At 42.0% G+C, this 10,437-nt stretch overlaps 1 protein-coding gene across 5 annotated transcripts in view; it reads left to right on the top strand.

Moving 5' to 3' along the window:
* Hivep1 (HIVEP zinc finger 1) overlaps positions 1 to 10,437 on the top strand; it is a 136,285-nt gene that overhangs the window by 94,677 nt on the left and 31,171 nt on the right. The gene's annotated exons all lie outside the window — the stretch shown is intronic.

Genomic DNA, 10,437 nt, shown 5'->3' with positions numbered 1-10,437 from the left:
TATAAAAAAAATCTTATTATCTAGCCCTGGCTGGTTTAGAACTTGCTATGTAGATCAGGCTGGCCTCAAACTCATAGCAATTTGCCTCCTTCTACCTCCAGAGTGTTAGGATTAAAGTATACACCACCACAGAGGCTTTACCTGTTGGTTTTTTTCTTCCTTCCTTCCTTCCTTCCTTCCTTCCTTCCTTCCTTCCTTCCTTCCTTCCTTCCTTCCTTCCTTCCTTCCTTCCTTCCTTCCTTCCTTCCTTTCTACCTGTTGGGCTTCTAATTTGTGTGGTTCACTCTTCAAAATTAAAGCGTGTGAGAAACAGAAGATAGAGTTATTTCATAGCACCTGGCATCAGTCATAGTGATCTTCTGTTACTGCTTTGCCAGGCTTGCTGTGGCAGAGCCGAAGAACCTGTCTCAGGGCCCACAGTTGTGTAACTTTCTCTTTGGTGCTTATGGGAAGGATGAGATGGTTAGAACCAGCACTAGGTATTGCCCACTCTCACCTTGGCAATACCTTTAAAAGGCAGGTGGGTAACATTGTAACTGTGGCAAAGTATTGTTAGGATCCAACATTTAGAGATGTGGTGAGTGACAGGAATTCCCCTACCAGGGACAAAAGAGCATGCAGCCGCTACCGCAGGCATAGCTACTGATCCTGTCATTATTTCTCTCCTCTTCCCTGGGCTGATCCATTGCCCTGCTTTCAACTAGCCCATTGTTATCCTGTGTTTGAATTCTTTGTACTTGACTACATTTCATGCAGTTTGTGTAAGTTTGCATTCTGTCATGTTGACAGAATGTCGGATAATAAGCACGTAGGAAAGGTTTCTTTTAGCTCGTCCTTGTGGGAGATTCCGTCCATGGTTGATTGACTTGAATAGTCTGGGGCCTTGGAAAGGCCCGTCTTGGTGGTAGTGTGAAACCAAGGCGGCCACTCTCTTAGTGGCAGCTGAGAGGCTGAGTGACCATAGTCTCCTTTCAAGGGCATGTCTCCAAAGACCTAAGACTTGTGTGCTCTGAGCTTTTACCACTACCCAGTGCCAAGCTGAGAACAACCTTAAATGATGTGCCTTTGGAGGACTTGTAGATTCAGTCTTTAGCATAGTTTAGGCCTCTTGGCACGTTCACCCCTGATGCTATGAATGTAGTTGCATTATTCAAAATACCAAATAATCCAATTAAAATATGGGGTACAGATCTAAACAGAGAATTCTCAACAGAAGAATCTCAGATGGCTGAAATACACTTAAAAGAATTGTTAAACATCCTTAGTCATCAGAGAAATGCAAATCAGAATGACTGAAATACCATCTTACACCTGTCAGAATGGCTAAGATCAAAAACACTGATGATGGCTTAGGCTGAAGAGAATATGGAATAAGGAGAGCACTCCTCCATTGCTCATGAGAGTGCAAATTGTTCAGCTACTTCGGAAATCAATATGGTGTTTTCTTCGAATATTGGGAATCAATCTACCTCAAGACTCAGCAGTATCATTCTTGGGCAGATACCCAAAGGATGCTCATTCATATCACAGGGATATTTGCTCAGCTATATTAATAGCAGCACAGAGTGCTTTTAAAACTGTAACTCCCTTTTTTCTATCTTATTTCCACAAAGAATGCCCACTCTTTTATAAACAGAGTTCTTTCCTGGCCACTCAGACCCAAATAATCACACAGAAACTATATTAATTACAACACTGCTTGGCCTATTATCTCAGGATTCTTATTAACTAACGTTTACATCTTAAATCAACCCATTTCTATTAATCTTCGGCAGCTACATGGCTTCTCTTACTTTGCCTACTTTCTCTCTATATCTCTGTTCTGATATCCTGCCTGGCTTTACTCTACTAAGTCATTGGCTGAAACAGCTTTATTTATTAGCCGATAAAAGCAACACATATACAAAAGGACATCCCACATCACTGTTTACCATCAAAGACCCCCAGAGGCCTTCCATAACTGACTAGGGTCTGACATCCTTTGTCCTCTGATGTGTCCTTCAGCATATTATCTTTTCCAGTTCTAATCTGAACTTCAATCTGTCAAGTAGGTTCTAAGCCCTGCTGAATTATTGCTTGCTTTTCCTATCTACAGTGTCTCTGTTGTACCCTGTGGTCCTCTAGACCTTTAGTATTCAACAGTATAAGCACACATAAAGTCTTTACTTGTTCTGGCTTATTGGCTCTCTCACTACATTTATGGTAATGGTCTTTTCTCAGGTGACTGGACATTTTATTAGAAAACTATGGAAGTGTTTTGAAGGCTAAATTGAAATCTTTCTTCAGAGAAGATCAGTTTTCCTCTTGCAGGCTTCTAGGAAAATAACAGTCTAAGATGATCCTGGTAGTTTCAGGGCTCTGACTTGAGGAGCCTTGAGAGGTGAACTGCAGCATACAGAGCACAGATTTCTTCCAGGTCATTGTCACTCCTAGACCAAGGACCCTAAAGCTCCAGAGAGGATACCATTCAGGACTTAGCATGCACACAGTTCATAGTGTGCCCCACAGTCTGCCTTTCTACAGTTGCTTAGACAGCCAGAACCACACAGCCTTAAGCTCCCTTTTGATTATGCCCACCTGTCCTGGGGAAAAGGACACTAATGTTCCGAGTTGTTGGGGGGACTTTAATTCCTCATGGATCTTGACTTAGTAACTTCATTGTCTTTCTAGTGCTCTATTACCTCCAAGCTGAACATGCTGGTGTTTTGCTTAGCTAACCAGTTCTCAGAGATGGTCTTCATTATTTCATTTTTCGTTACCAGAAATCTCATATAGAAATTGTTTACACATTACTCTATCAACCTTTCATCTACTACAGGTACATTTCTCAGTTTTTTACTATATATTTATTTGCATAAATTTACATGCCTAGAGATTGTAGTTTTAATGTATTTAAATCACTTTTCTTTTGCTTGCTTTTTAAAAACTTACTATGTTTCCAGCATAAGATAAGCCAAGACTTCACCTGTGTTTTTCCAGCCATCTCTCTGGTTTTATTTTTTATATTGAATCTTTGAGTTTATTTATTGCACGATATTTGCTTATAGCCTACGTTTATTTTCTCATCTCATATATGAGATCAGACTCTTATATTGAAAATGGTGCCATCCTTTCTCTAAGGTTGTGAACTCTGGCTTTATAACATACTAAACTTTTATAAGTTTCCATCTCACTACTGATCTGATCTTGTGTGTGTGTGGGGGGGGGTGCTGTGTCATGGCCATGATTTGTCTTTACAGGCCTTGGAAGAACGCTCTTGTCTAATGGAGGTTACTTTTCAGAATGCCGTTTTTTAAATTTAGGTTTATTTTTCTGAATAAACACTATGACTTGTCATATTAGAAACTGAAGGATTTTTTTCCTTGAAATTTTGTAAATTATGGAAATTTGAAAAGAATTGAGTTGGCACCTTCACAATACTGATTTTTGCCAGAGGCATGAAGTACCCCCCACACACACACACATTTTTGAGACTGGTACCTCTGAACTTGCACATACCCCTACTTTTCACCCCATCTTCCATGCTCCAGGTGCATCATACCACAAGACTGTTGTATTTCCTGCATGTTTTTAATAGTTGGCATTAAATTTACTTTTATGAGTTTTCAGATTTTTGCTACAAATAAAGCATTTTCCATTTTATTTTTGACCAGTTTTGGTGCAAGTGAAATGATTGGTTTTTGTAAGTTTGGTAAGGAGATACCACTCAAGGCCTTTGGTCAGTTCTTTGGGATGTGGAAGACTATCCCCAGAAAATGTTGCTTGTCCTTATCACTTCTGGCTTATTGTATAAGCTGATTGCTCTCAAGAAATGGTTAAGAACAGCAGTGATCCTGCCAGAGTTCCTCTTGTCCCAGTCATGCAGTGAGAGGTCACTGGGCTTTGGTTCTGAGCAATGGTGAATGGCATTGTGGTGGTACATGGCATTATGGTGGTGTGTGGCACTGTGGCAGTGCATTGCTTTGTTGTGGTGTGTGGCATTGTGGTGGTGCATTGTATTGTGGTGGTGTGTGGCATTTTTAGTGATGCCTGGTGTTGTGTTGATATGTAGGATTGTGGCAATGCATGGCTTTGTGGCTATATATGGCATTGTGGTGGTACTGTGGTGTGCAGCATTGTGATGGTGTGTGGCATTTTTGGTGGCACCTGGTTTTGTGTTGATGTGTGGGATTGAGGCGATGCGTGGTTTTGTGGCTGTATATGGCATTGTGGTGATGTGTGGCTTAGTGGCGGTGTATGGCTTTGGTGTAAAGCAAGTATTCATCATGGTTTCCTCGTTTGCAAGATTTGTTTTGACTTTTCTTGTTTCCCTGGTGACTTCCTTTTCCTCTTTATCTAGCTAGTTAGAATTGCTTTGCTTAATTTCCCAGCTGTCTCATGCTATTTTTTTCAGGTTGAACTTTGTTGTGGTCAGGAGACATGCTGTGCCCAGTTAACTTTAGCAGTGTAGTTTGGCCTTGGCAGAGATAGTTTGCTTCGATTGCTCTAGACAGTTAATTTTTATTTTCATTCACTAAGATGATAATTATTATTAATGTGTATAGTAGAGGGCAATGAACCTAGTACCCTGCTTCATGTGAGGCATTCAGTGTACCACTGGGCTACACCCCTGAACAGGCTGAGCAGTGTAAAGTACTCACTGCCTGTCATTCTGTTGTCGTAGAGTGGGCTCTACCTAGGTGTCAGAGGGCTGTGTTCTTTCTCAAGATAATAAAAGATAATCTGGTTTCTCTCTCGTTTGGCCTGTTGGCAGGATTCGATATTGTTGCTATATGCCTTAGTTCTTCCCAGACTGATTTATTGTCTCACAACTAATGGCCACTCTTGTTTCTTCAGACTTCAGGGTTCAATGTTTCTTCTCTCCTTTTATTTGTTTATTCATTCCTTTGTGTTCAGTTATTTCTGCTTTATTTTGCAGGAGAGCAAATTGAATCCAGCAGTTTGCATATGCTAAGCACACACTGTTTGAGTCAGCTGTGTTTGCTAAACAAAACACCCAAGACATAGTTTAAAGGATGGAAATTTTGTTTTGGTTCACAGTTTCTGGGTGGTCCACCTTCATTTCTTTGGGCAGGAAGTAAAGCAGAGAATCTTGGAGAGACTATTTATCTCATGACAACCTGACACTGAAGAGCAGAACCCCACTTTCTGAATCCCTGCTCTGCAGTAATATGAACCCATTAATTGATCAATCTTCTGATAAAGTTTGAGCCCCCATAATCCAGCTTATTCTCCAAGGTTCCATCTCTGAGAACAGTTGTTCTGGGCCCAGGCTTTCGACACAAGAGTCTGAGAACTCCAGGTCTTGTTCTTTCACTCCGAGGAGTAAATAACCGGTCCCTCTGCGGCTTTGTAGGCAGCAGGGCCAGGCCAGGTCTCTTGGTCCAGTCTCTTTCCTGGCTGCTGTTTAACCAGAGATTCTGCTGTGAAATTTGAAAGATTCCCATTTCCAGTTCAGGATAATTTCCTCATTCCAGAGTTTATCAGGCTACACAGCCTCTCCAGCCCTGAAGGACACGTGCTCGGATATTCCGGGGATTGGGGTGTCCTCATTTTGCTGGCCATTATTTGCTTTTCACATGGCCGTGTGGAAAGTACAGCACTGTGATAGCATCTTTAGCATGGTGGACTGCAAAGCAGTGGCAGCTTTGCCAATCCTTTGAGAATTCCTTTCCCTGTTCACTTCCAGAGCTCATTTATGTGCATAGGTTCAGATTAAAGGCTTAACATTTCGGTACAGGTCTGCTGGCAAGGAAGTCCGTTTTCATTTTTCTGATTCTTTGTTTTGCCTTTGTTTGTATGTGAGGATTATAAGTGCACATGTTCATGTGTGTATTGCATGTGTGTATTGAGGGCAGAAGCTGGCATTGGTTTTCTTCCTCTAGCACTTTTGTTGTTTTTCTGAGATGGAGCTCGTGATTCTGTAAGACTAGCTGGCCAGCCCAGAAATCCTCCTGTCTCCACTTTCCACAGACATGGACCACCACAGCCAGCCTTTTCTTCTTCCCTTTCCTTCCCTTGCTTTGCCTTCCCTTCCCTTTCTTTTTGCTTTCCCTTTCCCTCTTCCTCTCTCCCTTCTTCCATTCCTCTCTTTCTTCCCCTTCTCCCTCCCTCCCTCCCTCCCTCCCTCCCTCCCTCCCTCCCTTACTTTCTTTTTCTTTTTTTTTTCACTTCCTTCCTTCCACTTGTATGTTAAGTCTCAGACTCAGGTTTTCATGTTTGACTACTAAACACCGTGTTGACTGAGCTGTAGCATCCCTATTGCATGTTTTAACCTTCATCGTTGAAAGCTAAATTGTTTCTCAATACAAAGTTTTGGGTGGATAGTTTGATTTTCTTTAAGTAGTGTAAAAACAGAGTAGACAGAGGTTGGGAAGATGGGTGAGACTTAAGAAGCCACCATCATGTTAATATTTCTTGATCACATTCTTGGCGGTGAACCTCCACGGCTTCCTGTTTCGTTCTGCCCAGATTCCCACCTTTCCTGCTTTGTAGTCAGGGCTGAGCATGACCTGCTGGTCCACGGTGTTCTCCACTCACAGTGTGTGTGCAACAGGACTTTTTTGCTGTTTTCTATATGTGTCTTAAACACTTCTCTAAACACATTATGTTTGTGAACCTCCGTTGACTTGAAAGTGTCTCCCTCTGGCCTGCTTCAGGCCAGGAGCAAGTCACAGATGTGCCACCTCTGAAACTATGCCTGCCATCTCTTTGTCTCCAGCAGCCACTCAATTGTCCTCGTTGATCCGTAGCATCCTGATTCTATCTCTTCACCATATATTTGACATTCTAGTTCTCCTCTTGGGTCCGCATTCTCCTCTCTGCTGAGGGTACATTTCTATCTACAAGCACAGCCAGCCCTCTTCCCCTGAGAAGTTTCTTCTCCCCTGCCCTGCCAGTAACATCTAGGGTTTCCCTTCAGAACTGTGTTCCCTGGAAGCAGTCTGCTTCCACTGGCCCGATGCTCTTCCCTCCTCCACATAGTCCCCTATGGACGAGATGGGTTTGACCTCCATGTTTTCAGACATGAGGGCATCCTTCCCATTCCCATGACCAGCAAGCCTGGTGACCTTGCCTTGATACCATCCAGTGTGTTTGGCCAGAACAGCTGTGCTGTGAGAATTGCCTAAGCTCTGGTCCCCAGACACTTCCCTATCATAGGACTCATTGTATCTTTTGAATTCCGACCTTGTTTCTTGTGATTCCCAGCTCATCCTTAAATGTAGCAATTACCCAGGCTCTGGTGTCAGACCTCTTCTTCTCTCCACAACACCTTCTCTGTGGCCGGCCATTTGTTTACTTTTACAAAAACAGCTCTCACTATGTATTCCCAGATCTCTGCCTCTAGCCCAGACCTCTCTCCAGGCAAAGAAAAGAATGTACATGTGTACTTTATGTATCTTAATTTTCAGATTGCTGTATAATCTTTGGGATTATTTTAAATGGGCCAGTAATGTTATGTTAACTGGCTCTGCCATAATCAGCCTAACCATTTTCCTGCTGAAAATGACTTGCCCTGAATTTCCAGCTCTGGTTTACAGTTCGTACACGCATACTGAATTGAGGTTCTGTGACCTGCCAAGTGAAACGATCCCACCCGTCCCATGTCCCCATATAAAGACCTTGGCAAACTGGTCATAGGCTCTGCCTTCTGCCTCTGTGAAAAGCCACGTCATCACTATCATTTGTACTGTCGCTGTCACTCTGACACAGCCTGAAGGACCCTCTGCACATCAGTACCACTTTCTCCCCGCCAGGTACCTGTGACAGAATCCTAGCAAAAGCAAGAAGGAAATGCAGCTTGAGTGTGTCCTTTAGTGACAACGCCTCCATATTTTTATCCAAAGAAAAGCTATGAGAACATGAAAGAGACCAAAAATAGCTTTCAAGGAAACAATATGACAGAAACAGAAGTAACCTTAACTTAATGACATCATAAATGTTAAAAAAAGAGCTCGAACTTAAGAGAATGAAATGAGATGAAATGGGAAATTAAAAACTAAGAGAATAAAATAACAGCCTCACTCCAAAGCTAATAAATGAAATCAAAATTGTTTAAAGCTTAATGTCTTAAAAATGGAATTGTTGGCATAAAGGAAAAGCACTCGGGAATTACAGAGGAAGCCAAGCAGAACAAACCAAACAAAGAGGAGAGCTGATATGAAAGCAGTATAAACCATCGTGAGGGTACTCACAATACATGGCTGACATTACCCCACAGAAAACAGTATTAGAAAGTATATTGGGAGCTATACTAGAAGAAAAGTTTTCTTCAGTAAACTAAGCTGCCAAAAGCTAGTAGAGAATGTACTTTGAAGGGAAGATGTGTTTATTAGATGCTAGGATAGATGCAAGTGGAGCCAGCGTTGGGGGCGCACACCTATGATCCCAGTACTCAAGAGGCTGAGGCAAGAGGATCACTGAGTTACAGAAACTATATATCAAAAACAAAATGGGCCAGCCTGATGGTCCAGCACTTAAAGGTATTTGTTTCCAAGCCTGATGAATTTTATCTCTGATACACACATAGTAGAAAGGAAGAACCAATTCCTTTGAACTCTACATGCTTCATGGCACCTAGATATTCACATACATACATACATACATACATACATACATGCCATAAGTTTATAAAGAGGGTTTGGAGAGATGACTCAGTAGGTGAAGGGCTTGTCTTAAGCATGAGGACCTGACTTCAGTCCCCTGCCACCACATCCAGCCTGCACATACCAGTGCTGGGGTGGAGACAAAAGGATCCTAGAGCTTTGCCAGCTAGACAGTGTAGCTCAAATGACAAGGTCTGGGTTCAGTGTGAAACCCTGCCTTAGAAATGGGTGGAGAGATGTAGAAGAATACCCAATCAATGCAAGTTCTGGTCTCCACATTGTACCTATGGGTGCACCCACACATATAGACATACAATACAGGTGTGTCCACGTGCAAAGGTGTATAACACAAGTACACACACACACACACCAAGACATACAACACAGGTGCCTCCACATGCATAGGTGTATAACACAGGTGCGTCCACACACACACACATACGTAGGCATACAGCAAAGGTGAACTCACTCATAAGCATACAACACAGATGTGCACACGCTTATAGGCATACAGCACAGGTGCACAACCACATAGGCATATGACACAGATGCACACACACAGTAGCCATATACTAAAGTTAAAGATACAAATGAAGAGTTGAAAATAAGCAACTTTACAAACTGGGTAGAAATTTGACAATTGATAGAAATATGACAATTTCAGATTGTATCTGAAATAGGAACATGTAGCTTAAAGATATTTTTCCGATCCTTAACTATAGGATTTTTTTTTAGAAATAACAAGTAAATATAGATATTTAGGAAATCTGTTATTTTCTCATTCTTTTGAAAGAGTCTCAGTATGTGACCCAGGATGGCTGCAAGCATACACTTCACTCGCCTCATCCTCCTGAGTGCTAAGGTTGTAGGCTGCATGCACTTTATAACCATCTTTCATTTTCTGTACAAAACCAAAATTTTATTACTTTTATTTAAAACAGCATGATTTTGACTTTCACCTACAGGTTGATTTCTTTGCAATGGCAGGCATCATTTAATTAAAACAACAACAACAGAAAAGCCTGACATGGTGATATAAATAAATAAATAATCCCAGTCTAGGGCAGCCTGGGCTACATGGCAAGATCTGATTTAAAAAAATGAACACTTGAAAACAGCTTATTTCAAACAGTATGTGAAACAATAAAATTACTATACATACCCTGTTGTATGTGGCCACTTCTTTTCCGACCTCTCATACTCCCGAAATAACCACAGAAACTATTAATTAAATCACTGCTTGGTCTATTAGCTCTTACTTCTTATTGGCTAAATCCTACATCTGAATTTAACGCATTTCCATTATTTTATATTTTACCACGAGGATCGTGGCCTACTGGCAAGGTTCCAGCATGCCTATCTCCAGCAGCAGCTCCATGGCTTCTCTCTGACTCCGCCTTCTTCCTCTTAGCATTCAGTTTAGCTTTCCTTGCCTACTTCTATTCTGCCCTGCTATACGTCCAAAGCAGTTTCTTTATTAACCATTGGTATTCACAGCACACAGGGGAATCCCACCCACATCAGTACCCAGGCAGGACTATATGTGTCTTGGTGTAGGCAGGGTTTCAGGTCCATGGGCCACCCCCCCTGAGTGACTTCTCATCCTTACCAGTTGAGTTATTTTCAGAGCCTAATGGCTTTCACTTTGGTGACAGCTCATCTCCTGGCTTCTGGGAAATGGGAGGGGAAACTACTCCCCTTTAGGGTGATCATCATTTCTCAGTTTGTCACCCTTGTCTGGTAGCTCAAAGAGTGCCACAAGCAAGTTATGGGAAGCCTTGTTATGTGTATCTTGAGGGGAAACCAGTGAGGAAAATGTCACTTCATAAAA

The sequence above is a fragment of the Alexandromys fortis genome, unplaced genomic scaffold (assembly GCF_014885135.2).
Source record: "Alexandromys fortis isolate MF-2015 unplaced genomic scaffold, M_Fortis_MF-2015_v1.1 scaffold_5, whole genome shotgun sequence".
NCBI classification, from domain to species: domain Eukaryota; kingdom Metazoa; phylum Chordata; class Mammalia; order Rodentia; family Cricetidae; genus Alexandromys; species Alexandromys fortis.
This window is presented reverse-complemented; position numbering and strand designations above follow the sequence as displayed.